The 20,000-nt window shown below is 49.2% G+C and overlaps 1 protein-coding gene and 27 non-coding genes across 28 annotated transcripts in view; 8 read left to right on the top strand and 20 right to left on the bottom strand.

The window, feature by feature from the left end:
- The window catches only part of LOC141326018 (uncharacterized), a 301,935-nt gene that overhangs the window by 119,631 nt on the left and 162,304 nt on the right, over positions 1-20,000 (top strand). The gene's annotated exons all lie outside the window — the stretch shown is intronic.
- On the bottom strand, positions 215-287 carry trnak-uuu (transfer RNA lysine (anticodon UUU)). Its single transcript has one exon. It is a non-coding gene; the product is annotated as a tRNA-Lys (tRNA).
- On the bottom strand, positions 465-546 carry trnas-uga (transfer RNA serine (anticodon UGA)). Its single transcript has one exon. It is a non-coding gene; the product is annotated as a tRNA-Ser (tRNA).
- Positions 1,385-1,499, top strand: LOC141327385 (U5 spliceosomal RNA). Its single transcript, XR_012354685.1, has one exon. It is a non-coding gene; the product is annotated as a U5 spliceosomal RNA (small nuclear RNA).
- On the bottom strand, positions 4,112-4,193 carry trnas-aga (transfer RNA serine (anticodon AGA)). The gene has a single exon. It is a non-coding gene; the product is annotated as a tRNA-Ser (tRNA).
- trnak-uuu (transfer RNA lysine (anticodon UUU)) lies at positions 4,446-4,518 on the bottom strand. The gene has a single exon. It is a non-coding gene; the product is annotated as a tRNA-Lys (tRNA).
- trnas-uga (transfer RNA serine (anticodon UGA)) lies at positions 4,696-4,777 on the bottom strand. The gene has a single exon. It is a non-coding gene; the product is annotated as a tRNA-Ser (tRNA).
- Positions 5,615-5,730, top strand: LOC141327345 (U5 spliceosomal RNA). Its single transcript, XR_012354646.1, has one exon. It is a non-coding gene; the product is annotated as a U5 spliceosomal RNA (small nuclear RNA).
- trnak-uuu (transfer RNA lysine (anticodon UUU)) lies at positions 6,652-6,724 on the bottom strand. Its single transcript has one exon. It is a non-coding gene; the product is annotated as a tRNA-Lys (tRNA).
- Positions 6,902-6,983, bottom strand: trnas-uga (transfer RNA serine (anticodon UGA)). Its single transcript has one exon. It is a non-coding gene; the product is annotated as a tRNA-Ser (tRNA).
- LOC141327443 (U5 spliceosomal RNA) lies at positions 7,822-7,936 on the top strand. Its single transcript, XR_012354739.1, has one exon. It is a non-coding gene; the product is annotated as a U5 spliceosomal RNA (small nuclear RNA).
- Positions 8,858-8,930, bottom strand: trnak-uuu (transfer RNA lysine (anticodon UUU)). Its single transcript has one exon. It is a non-coding gene; the product is annotated as a tRNA-Lys (tRNA).
- Positions 9,108-9,189, bottom strand: trnas-uga (transfer RNA serine (anticodon UGA)). Its single transcript has one exon. It is a non-coding gene; the product is annotated as a tRNA-Ser (tRNA).
- On the top strand, positions 10,028-10,142 carry LOC141327384 (U5 spliceosomal RNA). The gene has a single exon (XR_012354684.1). It is a non-coding gene; the product is annotated as a U5 spliceosomal RNA (small nuclear RNA).
- Positions 12,755-12,836, bottom strand: trnas-aga (transfer RNA serine (anticodon AGA)). The gene has a single exon. It is a non-coding gene; the product is annotated as a tRNA-Ser (tRNA).
- On the bottom strand, positions 13,089-13,161 carry trnak-uuu (transfer RNA lysine (anticodon UUU)). Its single transcript has one exon. It is a non-coding gene; the product is annotated as a tRNA-Lys (tRNA).
- trnas-uga (transfer RNA serine (anticodon UGA)) lies at positions 13,339-13,420 on the bottom strand. The gene has a single exon. It is a non-coding gene; the product is annotated as a tRNA-Ser (tRNA).
- LOC141327344 (U5 spliceosomal RNA) lies at positions 14,258-14,373 on the top strand. The gene has a single exon (XR_012354645.1). It is a non-coding gene; the product is annotated as a U5 spliceosomal RNA (small nuclear RNA).
- On the bottom strand, positions 15,295-15,367 carry trnak-uuu (transfer RNA lysine (anticodon UUU)). The gene has a single exon. It is a non-coding gene; the product is annotated as a tRNA-Lys (tRNA).
- On the bottom strand, positions 15,545-15,626 carry trnas-uga (transfer RNA serine (anticodon UGA)). The gene has a single exon. It is a non-coding gene; the product is annotated as a tRNA-Ser (tRNA).
- LOC141327442 (U5 spliceosomal RNA) lies at positions 16,465-16,579 on the top strand. Its single transcript, XR_012354738.1, has one exon. It is a non-coding gene; the product is annotated as a U5 spliceosomal RNA (small nuclear RNA).
- trnas-aga (transfer RNA serine (anticodon AGA)) lies at positions 17,156-17,237 on the bottom strand. Its single transcript has one exon. It is a non-coding gene; the product is annotated as a tRNA-Ser (tRNA).
- On the bottom strand, positions 17,501-17,573 carry trnak-uuu (transfer RNA lysine (anticodon UUU)). Its single transcript has one exon. It is a non-coding gene; the product is annotated as a tRNA-Lys (tRNA).
- Positions 17,751-17,832, bottom strand: trnas-uga (transfer RNA serine (anticodon UGA)). Its single transcript has one exon. It is a non-coding gene; the product is annotated as a tRNA-Ser (tRNA).
- On the top strand, positions 18,673-18,786 carry LOC141327399 (U5 spliceosomal RNA). The gene has a single exon (XR_012354698.1). It is a non-coding gene; the product is annotated as a U5 spliceosomal RNA (small nuclear RNA).
- On the bottom strand, positions 19,363-19,444 carry trnas-aga (transfer RNA serine (anticodon AGA)). The gene has a single exon. It is a non-coding gene; the product is annotated as a tRNA-Ser (tRNA).
- Positions 19,697-19,769, bottom strand: trnak-uuu (transfer RNA lysine (anticodon UUU)). Its single transcript has one exon. It is a non-coding gene; the product is annotated as a tRNA-Lys (tRNA).
- trnas-uga (transfer RNA serine (anticodon UGA)) overlaps positions 19,947-20,000 on the bottom strand; it is an 82-nt gene continuing 28 nt past the window's right edge. Inside the window, exon 1 of the tRNA in view lies at positions 19,947-20,000. This exon is cut by the window's right edge and continues 28 nt beyond it. This is a non-coding gene — a tRNA (tRNA-Ser).

The raw sequence follows: 20,000 nt of genomic DNA, 5'->3' as shown, positions 1-20,000 counted from the left end.
AAAACAATGAACTGGCTACCGCTTTACTGAAATCGCCTCGCATAAAACTCCTAAAGGGGAAAACAGCCCACCACAAGCAACGAAACATTCATGAAGGGGCAGCATAGCAAACACTCTATGTGAACTCTATCAGATCTTTAAGCGTACGCCGCCACACGGCAGAGCTGGACCGGCACGACTGCAAGCTGAGGGCGACAACAAGAAGATGGCCCTTCGCCCGAACAGGGACTTGAACCCTGGACCCTCAGATTAAAAGTCTGATGCTCTACCGACTGAGCTATCCAGGCTCTTGTGTTTTGTGCGCCTCTTACTTTTTATATAAGAACACTTTCTCCACAAGCCGCCCAGCAGAAGCTCACTTGCCACAGGAGCTACGGGACAAAGGCCGCACGCAATTACGTCAGAGAGAGCGAAGGCCAAACCACCGTCGCAAAAAGCTAAAGGCAAAAGGGGGAATGCCCAACCGTAGTCGGCAGGGTTCCAACCTGCGCGGGGAGACCCCAATGGATTTCAAGTCCATCGCCTTAACCTCTCGGCCACGACTACGCCTGCATGTGGACCGCCTGCTCTCGTCTCGAGGCGGGCAGCACAGGATGCCGCCGAGCTTCAGGCGCAAAATCCAACTGAAGGGTGAGTTGGCAAAAAGAAGCTGGACGTCCCCGTCGCTCAACGACAAAGGGCTGCCATGACCCGGATTCGAGCATTCTTATCTGACCGCTTAAATCTGGCACCGAGGGCCCGTGTTGGTGGTATTGTGGTGAGCATAGCTGCCTTCCAAGAAGTTGACCCGGGTTCGATTCCTGGCCAACGCACAGTTTTTGGCTGCGGTTGACCTCGAAGCAGAACTCCTTCTGTGACCTCTGTCTGCACCAAAAGCTTTTGGATGAGTCGTTCAACAGCAGCAAAGAACTAGGTCTCCTCGTTGGGGAATCTAACCCCGGTCTTCCACGTGACAGGGGGAGATACTGTCCACCATACTAACGAAGAGTTGCGCTTGCTGTTCTTCGCTCCCAGCACACGCGACTGCACCCAACTTGCCAAAACGAGCCCCTACTCCATGAAATACCAGATTGACCCGCCACGAGCTAAAGTCTCTCAATATCTTGAATGCTACACATTACAGTGGGTCATTATTTGGACCGCTTTATTTCATTTAATATTTTTTTTGGCCTCTAATACGGGGGCATGAAAAAAGAGATGACATTACCTTGATCGGGTTTGTGAATACTGGGTGAGGGAAGGGACTTTCATAACTTTTACTTCTCCCATTTGGGGTGAGGGGGGTGACGAAAATCATGTTGTCAGGTGTCGGCACCCTAGATTACCCTTGGTGAGCGTAGTGGTTTACCACAGTGAGCGCACAGGTCCAAGGGCATAGAGACACATCTCGAGTTTCTCGTCATCAGCGCATAAATCTTTCGCCTTTTACTAAAGATTTCCGTGGAGTGGAACCTTTGCGAGTGACCTGTATTTTTGGGGGCTCTGCTCACAGCAGAGCTACACTAGAGTGTCAAGAGCAGAGTCAATCTGGCCACCCGCCAGCGTGCAGTGGAACGAAGCGCGCCTCGTCATGGTCTGTGTTTGCAGCCTTTGCGCTTCCAGCTTCGCAGCTTCAAATTTCTTTAGCCAGCATGGAAAGACAACGCTCTCTCGTCCATGACGCGAGAAAAACTCTGGACGGGCTCAAACAAAGATGGCTTTTAGCTCTTTTGGCCCTATCAGTGACTCGTGCGCTTCGAGCCTTCTTTGTTGACCCCGAAAGCCAGCCTCTGCTGCCTGCGTTGTTGGTATAGTTTAACCCTCTGGGGCCGACGGTCACGCCGGCGTGACCAACCTACTTTTTTTAAGATCAGCGCAAAAGACACTAAAAATGCTCTGTCAGTTTTAGTCATACAAATTAGAGATATACATCATTGGAAACTGTAAAGTGTGTACTTTTATTTGTGCACACTCACAGGAACAGCAGAAAGTTGTGCTTTTTTATTTAGAATAAAGAAAACAAACAGGGTGATTTCTGTTTTCTCTGTCTCCGCGAACTGCTTTTAGAAATGCGTTACTTAAATCATTCAAACTCGGTGAATACTCAGCACACAAACAGAAAAGTGGTATCTACTGAAAGCTTGAGATTTATGCTTTTAAACGAAGTAAGTTTGATCAAAAACCAATAATCTGTGATAAATTAATCTATATGAAACCAAGGAGATGTCTAGTCTATCCAGTTCCAACTAATTATCTCTAATGTGACCGCGCCCACTATCGCGAAATCTTTTGCCATGCAAATTAGCCATGTGCTGCAGGCGCGGCAAGGACCGGAGTATCTGTATGCGAGGAAACTCCCACATCACCGCAACAAAGCAACATGACTTCAAGTTCATCTTGGTTACAGTTTGTTCCTGAATTAAGATATGCTGTGAGGAATTAGACTTATATTTACCACGATCATAAGAAGGACGTGATGCGACGCAAACCCAACAGGAGGAGACATTTACATGAGTAAGTCTTACTTTCATTTTCCTACTAGCTTTCGCTGTTGTTTCCTTTGGCAAAACATGTACACATTTTACTAGTTAGACTTATTCCAAACTAAAATTCCTGACTTTATCAAATGAAACATTATGAAGTACGTTTGATTGCATTGCATCTCTCACGATGCCAGGATATTTATAATGTTCTAGAAAAACGATGTGATTATGACTGTGAGATGCATTTATGACGATATGTTTATGACTGTAGAATCATACTTTATTTATTTATTTTATTGTATAACAGTAGGGTGTAAAAGTAATATGAGTGCTTACACTGAATGTATGTTTACATCATGTTTATTAGTAATATAGTGCTAAACGATATTACATGTCCTTTTTTACATTAGTACAAATGCTAGAGTCTATGACTGTATACTGACAGATGATCCTGATATGATTTTTGTTTTGTTTTTGTAGTGATCTCAAACCTGCTCAAAAGATGAATCCTGCCCTCTTTCCCTTGAGTGCCTTCAAACTGTATTCCTCTGAGAGCACTAGAAACTTGAGATGTTCAACTACACTGATATTCTAGTGTAAAACAAGTTTTTGACTTTTTTTGTATTTTTTTTAAGTGCACACAAAATAGCAGGTAAGATTTACCTGTTTCATTTGTTGAACAGAATTCAGAAGAAGTTTTCAGAAATGCCACAAAGTCTGTGCACATCTGTGTGGTCAGATCAGGAAGCTCAATAATGTGTCTTTGACCTTCATTATGTATGTTTTGTTTATACAGTGTAGTAAATAAAATAAAAATAATCTAAAACTCCATTCTCTGAATCTTCTCACATTGTTTCTTGTTCTGCTAGTGAAGTCAGGCATTGATGGGGCCATTAGGGAGGGCTCTTTTGTCTCTCAGGTGTGAATTGCTAAATATTCATGGGCCATTGCCACACCTATGAATAATCCCTTTCGATCACAAAACATGTTTTATAAAATTTAAATCAATATATTGTTTTCTCTGAACGAGTGAACGAGATGATTTTCACATCATTTGGTTGAAAAAATTCTAACCTACGACATCCAATTATCTAAAGTCTTGTAAAGAAATGTCCTATAAGTCGTTCATGGCCTTATTTCAGTGACTTCAAAACTTTAGATTTTCAATAACCACGCATAAACATAGTTTTCTCAAAAACACAAACATGCACATTAATGTTGCTTGCATATTATTGTAGCCCAATATGTGCTGATTACAATGTAATCTGACTTTAACCATTCATATGTTTTTAAGATACTGAAAAAAGCACAAATGTCAGGGCATGTCAAAACTTCTTCAGGGCCCCAAAACACCTCAGACCCCAGAGGGTTAACTGGCACCGCACCCGTACGAAAAATGGAGGTGGCAGAAAGGAGCTCAGTGAACAAAAAGCCTGTCGTGACCCGGATTCGCTGCGGCCACAACGCAGAGTACTCTCCACTATACGATCACGGCGCCCCACTGGCTCACATCTGGTGGTGCCGGCCGTCCGAATTGAAAAAAAAGGACTAGCGGCGCTTTTTATTACTGTGGAGAGAGGGCACACAAATCCGTGCTAGGGACACGGAAGAAAAGGGCCCGGCCACTTCTCCTCAGCACCGGCGAAGAGCGTAGTCGGCAGGATTCGAACCTGCGCGGGGAGACCCCAATGGATTTCTAGTCCATCGCCTTAACCACTCGGCCACGACTACGGCGGCCCCAACGTCCTCTGTCCCGTTGTCAACCTCAAAGTTGGCTGAAAAAACAATGAACTGGCTACCGCTTTACTGAAATCGCCTAGCATAAAACTCCTAAAGGGGAAAACAGCCCACCACAAGCAACGAAACATTCATGAAGGGGCAGCATAGCAAACACTCTATCACATCTTTAAGCGTACGCCGCCACACGGCAGAGCTGGACCGGCACGACTGCAAGCTGAGGGCGACAACAAGAAGATAGCCCTTCGCCCGAACAGGGACTTGAACCCTGGACCCTCAGATTAAAAGTCTGATGCTCTACCGACTGAGCTATCCAGGCTCTTGTGTTTTGTGCGCCTCTTACTTTTTATATAAGAACACTTTCTCCACAAGCCGCCCAGCAGAAGCTCACTTGCCACAGGAGCTACGGGACAAAGGCCGCACGCAATTACGTCAGAGAGAGCGAAGGCCAAACCACCGTCGCAAAAAGCTAAAGGCAAAAGGGGGAATGCCCGACCGTAGTCAGCAGGGTTCGAACCTGCGCGGGGAGACCCCAATGGATTTCAAGTCCATCGCCTTAACCTCTCGGCCACGACTACGCCTGCATGGGGACCGCCTGCTCTCGTCTCGAGGCGGGCAGCACAGGATGCCGCCGAGCTTCAGGCGCAAAATCCAACTGAAGGGTGAGTTGGCAAAAAGAAGCTGGACGTCCCCGTCGCTCAACGACAAAGGGCTGCCATGACCCGGATTCGAGCATTCTTATCTGACCGCTTAAATCCGGCACCAAGCGCCTGCGTTGGTGGTATTGTGGTGAGCATAGCTGCCTTCCAAGAAGTTGACCCGGGTTCGATTCCCGGCCAACGCACAGTTTTTGGCTGCGGTTGACCTCGAAGCAGAACTCCTTCTGTGACCTCTGTCTGCACCAAAAGCTTTTGGATGAGTCGTTCAACAGCAGCAAAGAACTAGGTCTCCTCGTTGGGGAATCTAACCCCGGTCTTCCACGTGACAGGGGGAGATACTGTCCACCATACTAACGAAGAGTTGCGCTTGCTGTTCTTCGCTCCCAGCACACGCGACTGCACCCAACTTGCCAAAACGAGCCCCTACTCCATGAAATACCAGATTGACCCGCCACGAGCTAAAGTCTCTCAATATCTTGAATGCTACACATTACAGTGGGTCATTATTTGGACCGCTTTATTTCATTTAATATTTTTTTTGGCCTCTAATACGGGGGCATGAAAAAAGAGATGACATTACCTTGATCGGGTTTGTGAATACTGGGTGAGGGAAGGGACTTTCATAACTTTTACTTCTCCCATTTGGGGTGAGGGGGGTGACGAAAATCATGTTGTCAGGTGTCGGCACCCTAGATTACCCTTGGTGAGCGTAGTGGTTTACCACAGTGAGCGCACAGGTCCAAGGGCATAGAGACACATCTCGAGTTTCTCGTCATCAGCGCATAAATCTTTCGCCTTTTACTAAAGATTTCCGTGGAGTGGAACCTTTGTGAGTGACCTGTATTTTTGGGGGCTCTGCTCACAGCAGAGCTACACTAGAGTGTCAAGAGCAGAGTCAATCTGGCCACCCGCCAGCGTGCAGTGGAACGAAGCGCGCCTCGTCATGGTCTGTGTTTGCAGCCTTTGCGCTTCCAGCTTCGCAGCTTCAAATTTCTTTAGCCAGCATGGAAAGACAACGCTCTCTCGTCCATGACGCGAGAAAAACTCTGGACGGGCTCAAACAAAGATGGCTTTTAGCTCTTTTGGCCCTATCAGTGACTCGTGCGCTTCGAGCCTTCTTTGTTGACCCCGAAAGCCAGCCTCTGCTGCCTGCGTTGTTGGTATAGTTTAACTGGCACTGCACCCGTACGAAAAATGGAGGTGGCAGAAAGGAGCTCAGTGAACAAAAAGCCTGCCGTGACCCGGATTCGAACCGGAGGTGCTGCGGCCACAACGCAGAGTACTCTCCACTATACGATCACGGCGCCCCACTGGCTCACATCTGGTGGTGCCGGACGTCCGAATTGAAAAAAAAAGGACTAGCGGCGCGTTTTATTACTGTGGAGAGAGGGCACACAAATCCGTGCTAGGGACACGGAAGAAAAGGGCCCGGCCACTTCTCCTCAGCACCGGCGAAGAGCGTAGTTGCAGGATTCGAACCTGCGCGGGGAGACCCCAATGGATTTCTAGTCCATCGCCTTAACCACTCGGCCACAACTACGGCGGCCCTGACGTCCTCTGTCCCGTTGTCAACCTCAAAGTTGGCTGAAAAAAACAATGAACTGGCTACCGCTTTACTGAAATCGCCTCGCATAAAACTCCTAAAGGGGAAAACAGCCCACCACAAGCAACGAAACATTCATGAAGGGGCAGCATAGCAAACACTCTATCACATCTTTAAGCGTACGCCGCCACACGGCAGAGCTGGACCGGCACGACTGCAAGCTGAGGGCGACAACAAGAAGATAGCCCTTCGCCCGAACAGGGACTTGAACCCTGGACCCTCAGATTAAAAGTCTGATGCTCTACCAACTGAGCTATCCAGGCTCTTGTGTTTTGTGCGCCTCTTACTTTTTATATAAGAACACTTTCTCCACAAGCCGCCCAGCAGAAGCTCACTTGCCACAGGAGCTACGGGACAAAGGCCGCACGCAATTACGTCAGAGAGAGCGAAGGCCAAACCACCGTCGCAAAAAGCTAAAGGCAAAAGGGGGAATGCCCGACCGTAGTCGGCAGGGTTCGAACCTGCGCGGGGAGACCCCAATGGATTTCAAGTCCATCGCCTTAACCTCTCGGCCACGACTACGCCTGCATGGGGACCGCCTGCTCTCGTCTCGAGGCGGGCAGCACAGGATGCCGCCGAGCTTCAGGCGCAAAATCCAACTGAAGGGTGAGTTGGCAAAAAGAAGCTGGACGTCCCCGTTGCTCAACGACAAAGGGCTGCCATGACCCGGATTCGAGCATTCTTATCTGACCGCTTAAATCCGGCACCAAGCGCCTGCGTTGGTGGTATTGTGGTGAGCATAGCTGCCTTCCAAGAAGTTGACCCGGGTTCGATTCCCGGCCAACGCACAGTTTTTGGCTGCGGTTGACCTCGAAGCAGAACTCCTTCTGTGACCTCTGTCTGCACCAAAAGCTTTTGGATGAGTCGTTCAACAGCAGCAAAGAACTAGGTCTCCTCGTTGGGGAATCTAACCCCGGTCTTCCACGTGACAGGGGGAGATACTGTCCACCATACTAACGAAGAGTTGCGCTTGCTGTTCTTCGCTCCCAGCACACGCGACTGCACCCAACTTGCCAAAACGAGCCCCTACTCCATGAAATACCAGATTGACCCGCCACGAGCTAAAGTCTCTCAATATCTTGAATGCTACACATTACAGTGGGTCATTATTTGGACCGCTTTATTTCATTTAATATTTTTTTTGGCCTCTAATACGGGGGCATGCAAAAAGAGATGACATTACCTTGATCGGGTTTGTGAATACTGGGTGAGGGAAGGGACTTTCATAACTTTTACTTCTCCCATTTGGGGTGAGGGGGGTGACGAAAATCATGTTGTCAGGTGTCGGCACCCTAGATTACCCTTGGTGAGCGTAGTGGTTTACCACAGTGAGCGCACAGGTCCAAGGGCATAGAGACACATCTCGAGTTTCTCGTCATCAGCGCATAAATATTTTGCCTTTTACTAAAGATTTCCGTGGAGTGGAACCTTTGCGAGTGACCTGTATTTTTGGGGGCTCTGCTCACAGCAGAGCTACACTAGAGTGTCAAGAGCAGAGTCAATCTGGCCACCCGCCAGCGTGCAGTGGAACGAAGCGCGCCTCGTCATGGTCTGTGTTTGCAGCCTTTGCGCTTCCAGCTTCGCAGCTTCAACTTTCTTTAGCCAGCATGGAAAGACAACGCTCTCTCGTCCATGACGCGAGAAAAACTCTGGACGGGCTCAAACAAAGATGGCTTTTAGCTCTTTTGGCCCTATCAGTGACTCGTGCGCTTCGAGCCTTCTTTGTTGACCCCGAAAGCCAGCCTCTGCTGCCTGCGTTGTTGGTATAGTTTAACTGGCACCGCACCCGTACGAAAAATGGAGGTGGCAGAAAGGAGCTCAGTGAACAAAAAGCCTGCCGTGACCCGGATTCGCTGCGGCCACAACGCAGAGTACTCTCCACTATACGATCACGGCGCCCCACTGGCTCACATCTGGTGGTGCCGGACGTCCGAATTGAAAAAAAAAGGACTAGCGGCGCTTTTTATTACTGTGGAGAGAGGGCACACAAATCCGTGCTAGGGACACGGAAGAAAAGGGCCCGGCCACTTCTCCTCAGCACCGGCGAAGAGCGTAGTCGGCAGGATTCGAACCTGCGCGGGGAGACCCCAATGGATTTCTAGTCTATCGCCTTAACCACTCGGCCACAACTACGGCGGCCCTGACGTCCTCTGTCCCGTTGTCAACCTCAAAGTTGGCTGAAAAAACAATGAACTGGCTACCGCTTTACTGAAATCGCCTCGCATAAAACTCCTAAAGGGGAAAACAGCCCACCACAAGCAACGAAACATTCATGAAGGGGCAGCATAGCAAACACTCTATGTGAACTCTATCAGATCTTTAAGCGTACGCCGCCACACGGCAGAGCTGGACCGGCACGACTGCAAGCTGAGGGCGACAACAAGAAGATGGCCCTTCGCCCGAACAGGGACTTGAACCCTGGACCCTCAGATTAAAAGTCTGATGCTCTACCGACTGAGCTATCCAGGCTCTTGTGTTTTGTGCGCCTCTTACTTTTTATATAAGAACACTTTCTCCACAAGCCGCCCAGCAGAAGCTCACTTGCCACAGGAGCTACGGGACAAAGGCCGCACGCAATTACGTCAGAGAGAGCGAAGGCCAAACCACCGTCGCAAAAAGCTAAAGGCAAAAGGGGGAATGCCCAACCGTAGTCGGCAGGGTTCCAACCTGCGCGGGGAGACCCCAATGGATTTCAAGTCCATCGCCTTAACCTCTCGGCCACGACTACGCCTGCATGTGGACCGCCTGCTCTCGTCTCGAGGCGGGCAGCACAGGATGCCGCCGAGCTTCAGGCGCAAAATCCAACTGAAGGGTGAGTTGGCAAAAAGAAGCTGGACGTCCCCGTCGCTCAACGACAAAGGGCTGCCATGACCCGGATTCGAGCATTCTTATCTGACCGCTTAAATCTGGCACCGAGGGCCCGTGTTGGTGGTATTGTGGTGAGCATAGCTGCCTTCCAAGAAGTTGACCCGGGTTCGATTCCTGGCCAACGCACAGTTTTTGGCTGCGGTTGACCTCGAAGCAGAACTCCTTCTGTGACCTCTGTCTGCACCAAAAGCTTTTGGATGAGTCGTTCAACAGCAGCAAAGAACTAGGTCTCCTCGTTGGGGAATCTAACCCCGGTCTTCCACGTGACAGGGGGAGATACTGTCCACCATACTAACGAAGAGTTGCGCTTGCTGTTCTTCGCTCCCAGCACACGCGACTGCACCCAACTTGCCAAAACGAGCCCCTACTCCATGAAATACCAGATTGACCCGCCACGAGCTAAAGTCTCTCAATATCTTGAATGCTACACATTACAGTGGGTCATTATTTGGACCGCTTTATTTCATTTAATATTTTTTTTGGCCTCTAATACGGGGGCATGAAAAAAGAGATGACATTACCTTGATCAGGTTTGTGAATACTGGGTGAGGGAAGGGACTTTCATAACTTTTACTTCTCCCATTTGGGGTGAGGGGGGTGACGAAAATCATGTTGTCAGGTGTCGGCACCCTAGATTACCCTTGGTGAGCGTAGTGGTTTACCACAGTGAGCGCACAGGTCCAAGGGCATAGAGACACATCTCGAGTTTCTCGTCATCAGCGCATAAATCTTTCGCCTTTTACTAAAGATTTCCGTGGAGTGGAACCTTTGCGAGTGACCTGTATTTTTGGGGGCTCTGCTCACAGCAGAGCTACACTAGAGTGTCAAGAGCAGAGTCAATCTGGCCACCCGCCAGCGTGCAGTGGAACGAAGCGCGCCTCGTCATGGTCTGTGTTTGCAGCCTTTGCGCTTCCAGCTTCGCAGCTTCAAATTTCTTTAGCCAGCATGGAAAGACAACGCTCTCTCGTCCATGACGCGAGAAAAACTCTGGACGGGCTCAAACAAAGATGGCTTTTAGCTCTTTTGGCCCTATCAGTGACTCGTGCGCTTCGAGCCTTCTTTGTTGACCCCGAAAGCCAGCCTCTGCTGCCTGCGTTGTTGGTATAGTTTAACCCTCTGGGGCCGACGGTCACGCCGGCGTGACCAACCTACTTTTTTTAAGATCAGCGCAAAAGACACTAAAAATGCTCTGTCAGTTTTAGTCATACAAATTAGAGATATACATCATTGGAAACTGTAAAGTGTGTACTTTTATTTGTGCACACTCACAGGAACAGCAGAAAGTTGTGCTTTTTTATTTAGAATAAAGAAAACAAACAGGGTGATTTCTGTTTTCTCTGTCTCCGCGAACTGCTTTTAGAAATGCGTTACTTAAATCATTCAAACTCGGTGAATACTCAGCACACAAACAGAAAAGTGGTATCTACTGAAAGCTTGAGATTTATGCTTTTAAACGAAGTAAGTTTGATCAAAAACCAATAATCTGTGATAAATTAATCTATATGAAACCAAGGAGATGTCTAGTCTATCCAGTTCCAACTAATTATCTCTAATGTGACCGCGCCCACTATCGCGAAATCTTTTGCCATGCAAATTAGCCATGTGCTGCAGGCGCGGCAAGGACCGGAGTATCTGTATGCGAGGAAACTCCCACATCACCGCAACAAAGCAACATGACTTCAAGTTCATCTTGGTTACAGTTTGTTCCTGAATTAAGATATGCTGTGAGGAATTAGACTTATATTTACCACGATCATAAGAAGGACGTGATGCGACGCAAACCCAACAGGAGGAGACATTTACATGAGTAAGTCTTACTTTCATTTTCCTACTAGCTTTCGCTGTTGTTTCCTTTGGCAAAACATGTACACATTTTACTAGTTAGACTTATTCCAAACTAAAATTCCTGACTTTATCAAATGAAACATTATGAAGTACGTTTGATTGCATTGCATCTCTCACGATGCCAGGATATTTATAATGTTCTAGAAAAACGATGTGATTATGACTGTGAGATGCATTTATGACGATATGTTTATGACTGTAGAATCATACTTTATTTATTTATTTTATTGTATAACAGTAGGGTGTAAAAGTAATATGAGTGCTTACACTGAATGTATGTTTACATCATGTTTATTAGTAATATAGTGCTAAACGATATTACATGTCCTTTTTTACATTAGTACAAATGCTAGAGTCTATGACTGTATACTGACAGATGATCCTGATATGATTTTTGTTTTGTTTTTGTAGTGATCTCAAACCTGCTCAAAAGATGAATCCTGCCCTCTTTCCCTTGAGTGCCTTCAAACTGTATTCCTCTGAGAGCACTAGAAACTTGAGATGTTCAACTACACTGATATTCTAGTGTAAAACAAGTTTTTGACTTTTTTTGTATTTTTTTTAAGTGCACACAAAATAGCAGGTAAGATTTACCTGTTTCATTTGTTGAACAGAATTCAGAAGAAGTTTTCAGAAATGCCACAAAGTCTGTGCACATCTGTGTGGTCAGATCAGGAAGCTCAATAATGTGTCTTTGACCTTCATTATGTATGTTTTGTTTATACAGTGTAGTAAATAAAATAAAAATAATCTAAAACTCCATTCTCTGAATCTTCTCACATTGTTTCTTGTTCTGCTAGTGAAGTCAGGCATTGATGGGGCCATTAGGGAGGGCTCTTTTGTCTCTCAGGTGTGAATTGCTAAATATTCATGGGCCATTGCCACACCTATGAATAATCCCTTTCGATCACAAAACATGTTTTATAAAATTTAAATCAATATATTGTTTTCTCTGAACGAGTGAACGAGATGATTTTCACATCATTTGGTTGAAAAAATTCTAACCTACGACATCCAATTATCTAAAGTCTTGTAAAGAAATGTCCTATAAGTCGTTCATGGCCTTATTTCAGTGACTTCAAAACTTTAGATTTTCAATAACCACGCATAAACATAGTTTTCTCAAAAACACAAACATGCACATTAATGTTGCTTGCATATTATTGTAGCCCAATATGTGCTGATTACAATGTAATCTGACTTTAACCATTCATATGTTTTTAAGATACTGAAAAAAGCACAAATGTCAGGGCATGTCAAAACTTCTTCAGGGCCCCAAAACACCTCAGACCCCAGAGGGTTAACTGGCACCGCACCCGTACGAAAAATGGAGGTGGCAGAAAGGAGCTCAGTGAACAAAAAGCCTGTCGTGACCCGGATTCGCTGCGGCCACAACGCAGAGTACTCTCCACTATACGATCACGGCGCCCCACTGGCTCACATCTGGTGGTGCCGGCCGTCCGAATTGAAAAAAAAGGACTAGCGGCGCTTTTTATTACTGTGGAGAGAGGGCACACAAATCCGTGCTAGGGACACGGAAGAAAAGGGCCCGGCCACTTCTCCTCAGCACCGGCGAAGAGCGTAGTCGGCAGGATTCGAACCTGCGCGGGGAGACCCCAATGGATTTCTAGTCCATCGCCTTAACCACTCGGCCACGACTACGGCGGCCCCAACGTCCTCTGTCCCGTTGTCAACCTCAAAGTTGGCTGAAAAAACAATGAACTGGCTACCGCTTTACTGAAATCGCCTAGCATAAAACTCCTAAAGGGGAAAACAGCCCACCACAAGCAACGAAACATTCATGAAGGGGCAGCATAGCAAACACTCTATCACATCTTTAAGCGTACGCCGCCACACGGCAGAGCTGGACCGGCACGACTGCAAGCTGAGGGCGACAACAAGAAGATAGCCCTTCGCCCGAACAGGGACTTGAACCCTGGACCCTCAGATTAAAAGTCTGATGCTCTACCGACTGAGCTATCCAGGCTCTTGTGTTTTGTGCGCCTCTTACTTTTTATATAAGAACACTTTCTCCACAAGCCGCCCAGCAGAAGCTCACTTGCCACAGGAGCTACGGGACAAAGGCCGCACGCAATTACGTCAGAGAGAGCGAAGGCCAAACCACCGTCGCAAAAAGCTAAAGGCAAAAGGGGGAATGCCCGACCGTAGTCGGCAGGGTTCGAACCTGCGCGGGGAGACCCCAATGGATTTCAAGTCCATCGCCTTAACCTCTCGGCCACGACTACGCCTGCATGGGGACCGCCTGCTCTCGTCTCGAGGCGGGCAGCACAGGATGCCGCCGAGCTTCAGGCGCAAAATCCAACTGAAGGGTGAGTTGGCAAAAAGAAGCTGGACGTCCCCGTCGCTCAACGACAAAGGGCTGCCATGACCCGGATTCGAGCATTCTTATCTGACCGCTTAAATCCGGCACCAAGCGCCTGCGTTGGTGGTATTGTGGTGAGCATAGCTGCCTTCCAAGAAGTTGACCCGGGTTCGATTCCCGGCCAACGCACAGTTTTTGGCTGCGGTTGACCTCGAAGCAGAACTCCTTCTGTGACCTCTGTCTGCACCAAAAGCTTTTGGATGAGTCGTTCAACAGCAGCAAAGAACTAGGTCTCCTCGTTGGGGAATCTAACCCCGGTCTTCCACGTGACAGGGGGAGATACTGTCCACCATACTAACGAAGAGTTGCGCTTGCTGTTCTTCGCTCCCAGCACACGCGACTGCACCCAACTTGCCAAAACGAGCCCCTACTCCATGAAATACCAGATTGACCCGCCACGAGCTAAAGTCTCTCAATATCTTGAATGCTACACATTACAGTGGGTCATTATTTGGACCGCTTTATTTCATTTAATATTTTTTTTGGCCTCTAATACGGGGGCATGAAAAAAGAGATGACATTACCTTGATCGGGTTTGTGAATACTGGGTGAGGGAAGGGACTTTCATAACTTTTACTTCTCCCATTTGGGGTGAGGGGGGTGACGAAAATCATGTTGTCAGGTGTCGGCACCCTAGATTACCCTTGGTGAGCGTAGTGGTTTACCACAGTGAGCGCACAGGTCCAAGGGCATAGAGACACATCTCGAGTTTCTCGTCATCAGCGCATAAATCTTTCGCCTTTTACTAAAGATTTCCGTGGAGTGGAACCTTTGTGAGTGACCTGTATTTTTGGGGGCTCTGCTCACAGCAGAGCTACACTAGAGTGTCAAGAGCAGAGTCAATCTGGCCACCCGCCAGCGTGCAGTGGAACGAAGCGCGCCTCGTCATGGTCTGTGTTTGCAGCCTTTGCGCTTCCAGCTTCGCAGCTTCAAATTTCTTTAGCCAGCATGGAAAGACAACGCTCTCTCGTCCATGACGCGAGAAAAACTCTGGACGGGCTCAAACAAAGATGGCTTTTAGCTCTTTTGGCCCTATCAGTGACTCGTGCGCTTCGAGCCTTCTTTGTTGACCCCGAAAGCCAGCCTCTGCTGCCTGCGTTGTTGGTATAGTTTAACTGGCACTGCACCCGTACGAAAAATGGAGGTGGCAGAAAGGAGCTCAGTGAACAAAAAGCCTGCCGTGACCCGGATTCGAACCGGAGGTGCTGCGGCCACAACGCAGAGTACTCTCCACTATACGATCACGGCGCCCCACTGGCTCACATCTGGTGGTGCCGGACGTCCGAATTGAAAAAAAAAGGACTAGCGGCGCTTTTTATTACTGTGGAGAGAGGGCACACAAATCCGTGCTAGGGACACGGAAGAAAAGGGCCCGGCCACTTCTCCTCAGCACCGGCGAAGAGCGTAGTTGCAGGATTCGAACCTGCGCGGGGAGACCCCAATGGATTTCTAGTCCATCGCCTTAACCACTCGGCCACAACTACGGCGGCCCTGACGTCCTCTGTCCCGTTGTCAACCTCAAAGTTGGCTGAAAAAAACAATGAACTGGCTACCGCTTTACTGAAATCGCCTCGCATAAAACTCCTAAAGGGGAAAACAGCCCACCACAAGCAACGAAACATTCATGAAGGGGCAGCATAGCAAACACTCTATCACATCTTTAAGCGTACGCCGCCACACGGCAGAGCTGGACCGGCACGACTGCAAGCTGAGGGCGACAACAAGAAGATAGCCCTTCGCCCGAACAGGGACTTGAACCCTGGACCCTCAGATTAAAAGTCTGATGCTCTACCAACTGAGCTATCCAGGCTCTTGTGTTTTGTGCGCCTCTTACTTTTTATATAAGAACACTTTCTCCACAAGCCGCCCAGCAGAAGCTCACTTGCCACAGGAGCTACGGGACAAAGGCCGCACGCAATTACGTCAGAGAGAGCGAAGGCCAAACCACCGTCGCAAAAAGCTAAAGGCAAAAGGGGGAATGCCCGACCGTAGTCGGCAGGGTTCGAACCTGCGCGGGGAGACCCCAATGGATTTCAAGTCCATCGCCTTAACCTCTCGGCCACGACTACGCCTGCATGGGGACCGCCTGCTCTCGTCTCGAGGCGGGCAGCACAGGATGCCGCCGAGCTTCAGGCGCAAAATCCAACTGAAGGGTGAGTTGGCAAAAAGAAGCTGGACGTCCCCGTTGCTCAACGACAAAGGGCTGCCATGACCCGGATTCGAGCATTCTTATCTGACCGCTTAAATCCGGCACCAAGCGCCTGCGTTGGTGGTATTGTGGTGAGCATAGCTGCCTTCCAAGAAGTTGACCCGGGTTCGATTCCCGGCCAACGCACAGTTTTTGGCTGCGGTTGACCTCGAAGCAGAACTCCTTCTGTGACCTCTGTCTGCACCAAAAGCTTTTGGATGAGTCGTTCAACAGCAGCAAAGAACTAGGTCTCCTCGTTGGGGAATCTAACCCCGGTCTTCCACGTGACAGGGGGAGATACTGTCCACCATACTAACGAAGAGTTGCGCTTGCTGTTCTTCGCTCCCAGCACACGCGACTGCACCCAACTTGCCAAAACGAGCCCCTACTCCATGAAATACCAGATTGACCCGCCACGAGCTAAAGTCTCTCAATATCTTGAATGCTACACATTACAGTGGGTCATTATTTGGACCGCTTTATTTCATTTAATATTTTTTTTGGCCTCTAATACGGGGGCATGCAAAAAGAGATGACATTACCTTGATCGGGTTTGTGAATACTGGGTGAGGGAAGGGACTTTCATAACTTTTACTTCTCCCATTTGGGGTGAGGGGGGTGACGAAAATCATGTTGTCAGGTGTCGGCACCCTAGATTACCCTTGGTGAGCGTAGTGGTTTACCACAGTGAGCGCACAGGTCCAAGGGCATAGAGACACATCTCGAGTTTCTCGTCATCAGCGCATAAATATTTTGCCTTTTACTAAAGATTTCCGTGGAGTGGAACCTTTGCGAGTGACCTGTATTTTTGGGGGCTCTGCTCACAGCAGAGCTACACTAGAGTGTCAAGAGCAGAGTCAATCTGGCCACCCGCCAGCGTGCAGTGGAACGAAGCGCGCCTCGTCATGGTCTGTGTTTGCAGCCTTTGCGCTTCCAGCTTCGCAGCTTCAACTTTCTTTAGCCAGCATGGAAAGACAACGCTCTCTCGTCCATGACGCGAGAAAAACTCTGGACGGGCTCAAACAAAGATGGCTTTTAGCTCTTTTGGCCCTATCAGTGACTCGTGCGCTTCGAGCCTTCTTTGTTGACCCCGAAAGCCAGCCTCTGCTGCCTGCGTTGTTGGTATAGTTTAACTGGCACCGCACCCGTACGAAAAATGGAGGTGGCAGAAAGGAGCTCAGTGAACAAAAAGCCTGCCGTGACCCGGATTCGCTGCGGCCACAACGCAGAGTACTCTCCACTATACGATCACGGCGCCCCACTGGCTCACATCTGGTGGTGCCGGCCGTCTGAATTGAAAAAAAAAGGACTAGCGGCACTTTTTATTACTGTGGAGAGAGGGCACACAAATCCGTGCTAGGGACACGGAAGAAAAGGGCCCGGCCACTTCTCCTCAGCACCGGCAAAGAGCGTAGTCGGCAGGATTCGAACCTGCGCGGGGAGACCCCAATGGATTTCTAGTCCATCGCCTTAACCACTCGGCCACGACTACGGTGGCCCCGACGTCCTCTGTCCCGTTGTCAACCTCAAAGTTGGCTGAAAAAACAATGAACTGGCTACCGCTTTACTGAAATCGCCTAGCATAAAACTCCTAAAGGGGAAAACAGCCCACCACAAGCAACGAAACATTCATGAAGGGGCAGCATAGCAAACACTCTATGTGAACTCTATCAGATCTTTAAGCGTACGCCGCCACACGGCAGAGCTGGACCGGCACGACTGCAAGCTGAGGGCGACAACAAGAAGATGGCCCTTCGCCCGAACAGGGACTTGAACCCTGGACCCTCAGATTAAAAGTCTGATGCTCTACCGACTGAGCTATCCAGGCTCTTGTGTTTTGTGCGCCTCTTACTTTTTATATAAGAACACTTTCTCCACAAGCCGCCCAGCAGAAGCTCACTTGCCACAGGAGCTACGGGACAAAGGCCGCACGCAATTACGTCAGAGAGAGCGAAGGCCAAACCACCGTCGCAAAAAGCTAAAGGCAAAAGGGGGAATGCCCGACCGTAGTCGGCAGGGTTCCAACCTGCGCGGGGAGACCCCAATGGATTTCAAGTCCATCGCCTTAACCTCTCGGCCACGACTACGCCTGCATGTGGACCGCCTGCTCTCGTCTCGAGGCGGGCAGCACAGGATGCCGCCGAGCTTCAGGCGCAAAATCCAACTGAAGGGTGAGTTGGCAAAAAGAAGCTGGACGTCCCCGTCGCTCAACGACAAAGGGCTGCCATGACCCGGATTCGAGCATTCTTATCTGACCGCTTAAATCTGGCACCGAGGGCCCGTGTTGGTGGTATTGTGGTGAGCATAGCTGCCTTCCAAGAAGTTGACCCGGGTTCGATTCCTGGCCAACGCACAGTTTTTTGGCTGCGGTTGACCTCGAAGCAGAACTCCTTCTGTGACCTCTGTCTGCAACAAAAGCTTTTGGATGAGTCGTTCAACAGCAGCAAAGAACTAGGTCTCCTCGTTGGGGAATCTAACCCCGGTCTTCCACGTGACAGGGGGAGATACTGTCCACCATACTAACGAAGAGTTGCGCTTGCTGTTCTTCGCTCCCAGCACACGCGACTGCACCCAACTTGCCAAAACGAGCCCCTACTCCATGAAATACCAGATTGACCCGCCACGAGCTAAAGTCTCTCAATATCTTGAATGCTACACATTACAGTGGGTCATTATTTGGACCGCTTTATTTCATTTAATATTTTTTTTGTCCTCTAATACGGGGGCATGAAAAAAGAGATGACATTACCTTGATCGGGTTTGTGAATACTGGGTGAGGGAAGGGACTTTCATAACTTTTACTTCTCCCATTTGGGGTGAGGGGGGTGACGAAAATCATGTTGTCAGGTGTCGGCACCCTAGATTACCCTTGGTGAGCGTAGTGGTTTACCACAGTGAGCGCACAGGTCCAAGGGCATAGAGACACATCTCGAGTTTCTCGTCATCAGCGCATAAATCTTTCGCCTTTTACTAAAGATTTCCGTGGAGTGGAACCTTTGCGATTGACCTGTATTTTTGGGGGCTCTGCTCACAGCAGAGCTACACTAGAGTGTCAAGAGCAGAGTCAATCTGGCCACCCGCCAGCGTGCAGTGGAACGAAACGCGCCTCGTCATGGTCTGTGTTTGCAGCCTTTGCGCTTCCAGCTTCGCAGCTTCAAATTTCTTTAGCCAGCATGGAAAGACAACGCTCTCTCGTCCATGACGCGAGAAAAACTCTGGACGGGCTCAAACAAAGATGGCTTTTAGCTCTTTTGGCCCTATCAGTGACTCGTGCGCTTCGAGCCTTCTTTGTTGACCCCGAAAGCCAGCCTCTGCTGCCTGCGTTGTTGGTATAGTTTAACTGGCACCGCACCCGTACGAAAAATGGAGGTGGCAGAAAGGAGCTCAGTGAACAAAAAGCCTGCCGTGACCCGGATTCGCTGCGGCCACAACGCAGAGTACTCTCCACTATACGATCACGGCGCCCCACTGGCTCACATCTGGTGGTGCCGGCCGTCCTAATTGAAAAAAAAAGGACTAGCGGCGCTTTTTATTACTGTGGAGAGAGGGCACACAAATCCGTGCTAGGGACACGGAAGAAAAGGGCCCGGCCACTTCTCCTCAGCACCGGCGAAGAGCGTAGTCGGCAGGATTCGAACCTGCGCGGGGAGACCCCAATGGATTTCTAGTCCATCGCCTTAACCACTCGGCCACGACTACGGCGGCCCCGACGTCCTCTGTCCCGTTGTCAACCTCAAAGTTGGCTGAAAAAACAATGAACTGGCTACCGCTTTACTGAAATCGCCTAGCATAAAACTCCTAAAGGGGAAAACAGCCCACCACAAGCAACGAAACATTCATGAAGGGGCAGCATAGCAAACACTCTATCACATCTTTAAGCGTACGCCGCCACACGGCAGAGCTGGACCGGCACGACTGCAAGCTGAGGGCGACAACAAGAAGATAGCCCTTCGCCCGAACAGGGACTTGAACCCTGGACCCTCAGATTAAAAGTCTGATGCTCTACCGACTGAGCTATCCAGGCTCTTGTGTTTTGTGCGCCTCTTACTTTTTATATAAGAACACTTTCTCCACAAGCCGCCCAGCAGAAGCTCACTTGCCACAGGAGCTACGGGACAAAGGCCGCACGCAATTACGTCAGAGAGAGCGAAGGCCAAACCACCGTCGCAAAAAGCTAAAGGCAAAAGGGGGAATGCCCGACCGTAGTCGGCAGGGTTCGAACCTGCGCGGGGAGACCCCAATGGATTTCAAGTCC

Source organism: Garra rufa, chromosome 2, assembly GCF_049309525.1.
Source record: "Garra rufa chromosome 2, GarRuf1.0, whole genome shotgun sequence".
Classification (NCBI taxonomy): Eukaryota; Metazoa; Chordata; class Actinopteri; order Cypriniformes; family Cyprinidae; genus Garra; species Garra rufa.
Note: the sequence above shows the minus strand (reverse complement) of the source record. Positions and strands in the feature narration are given on the sequence as shown.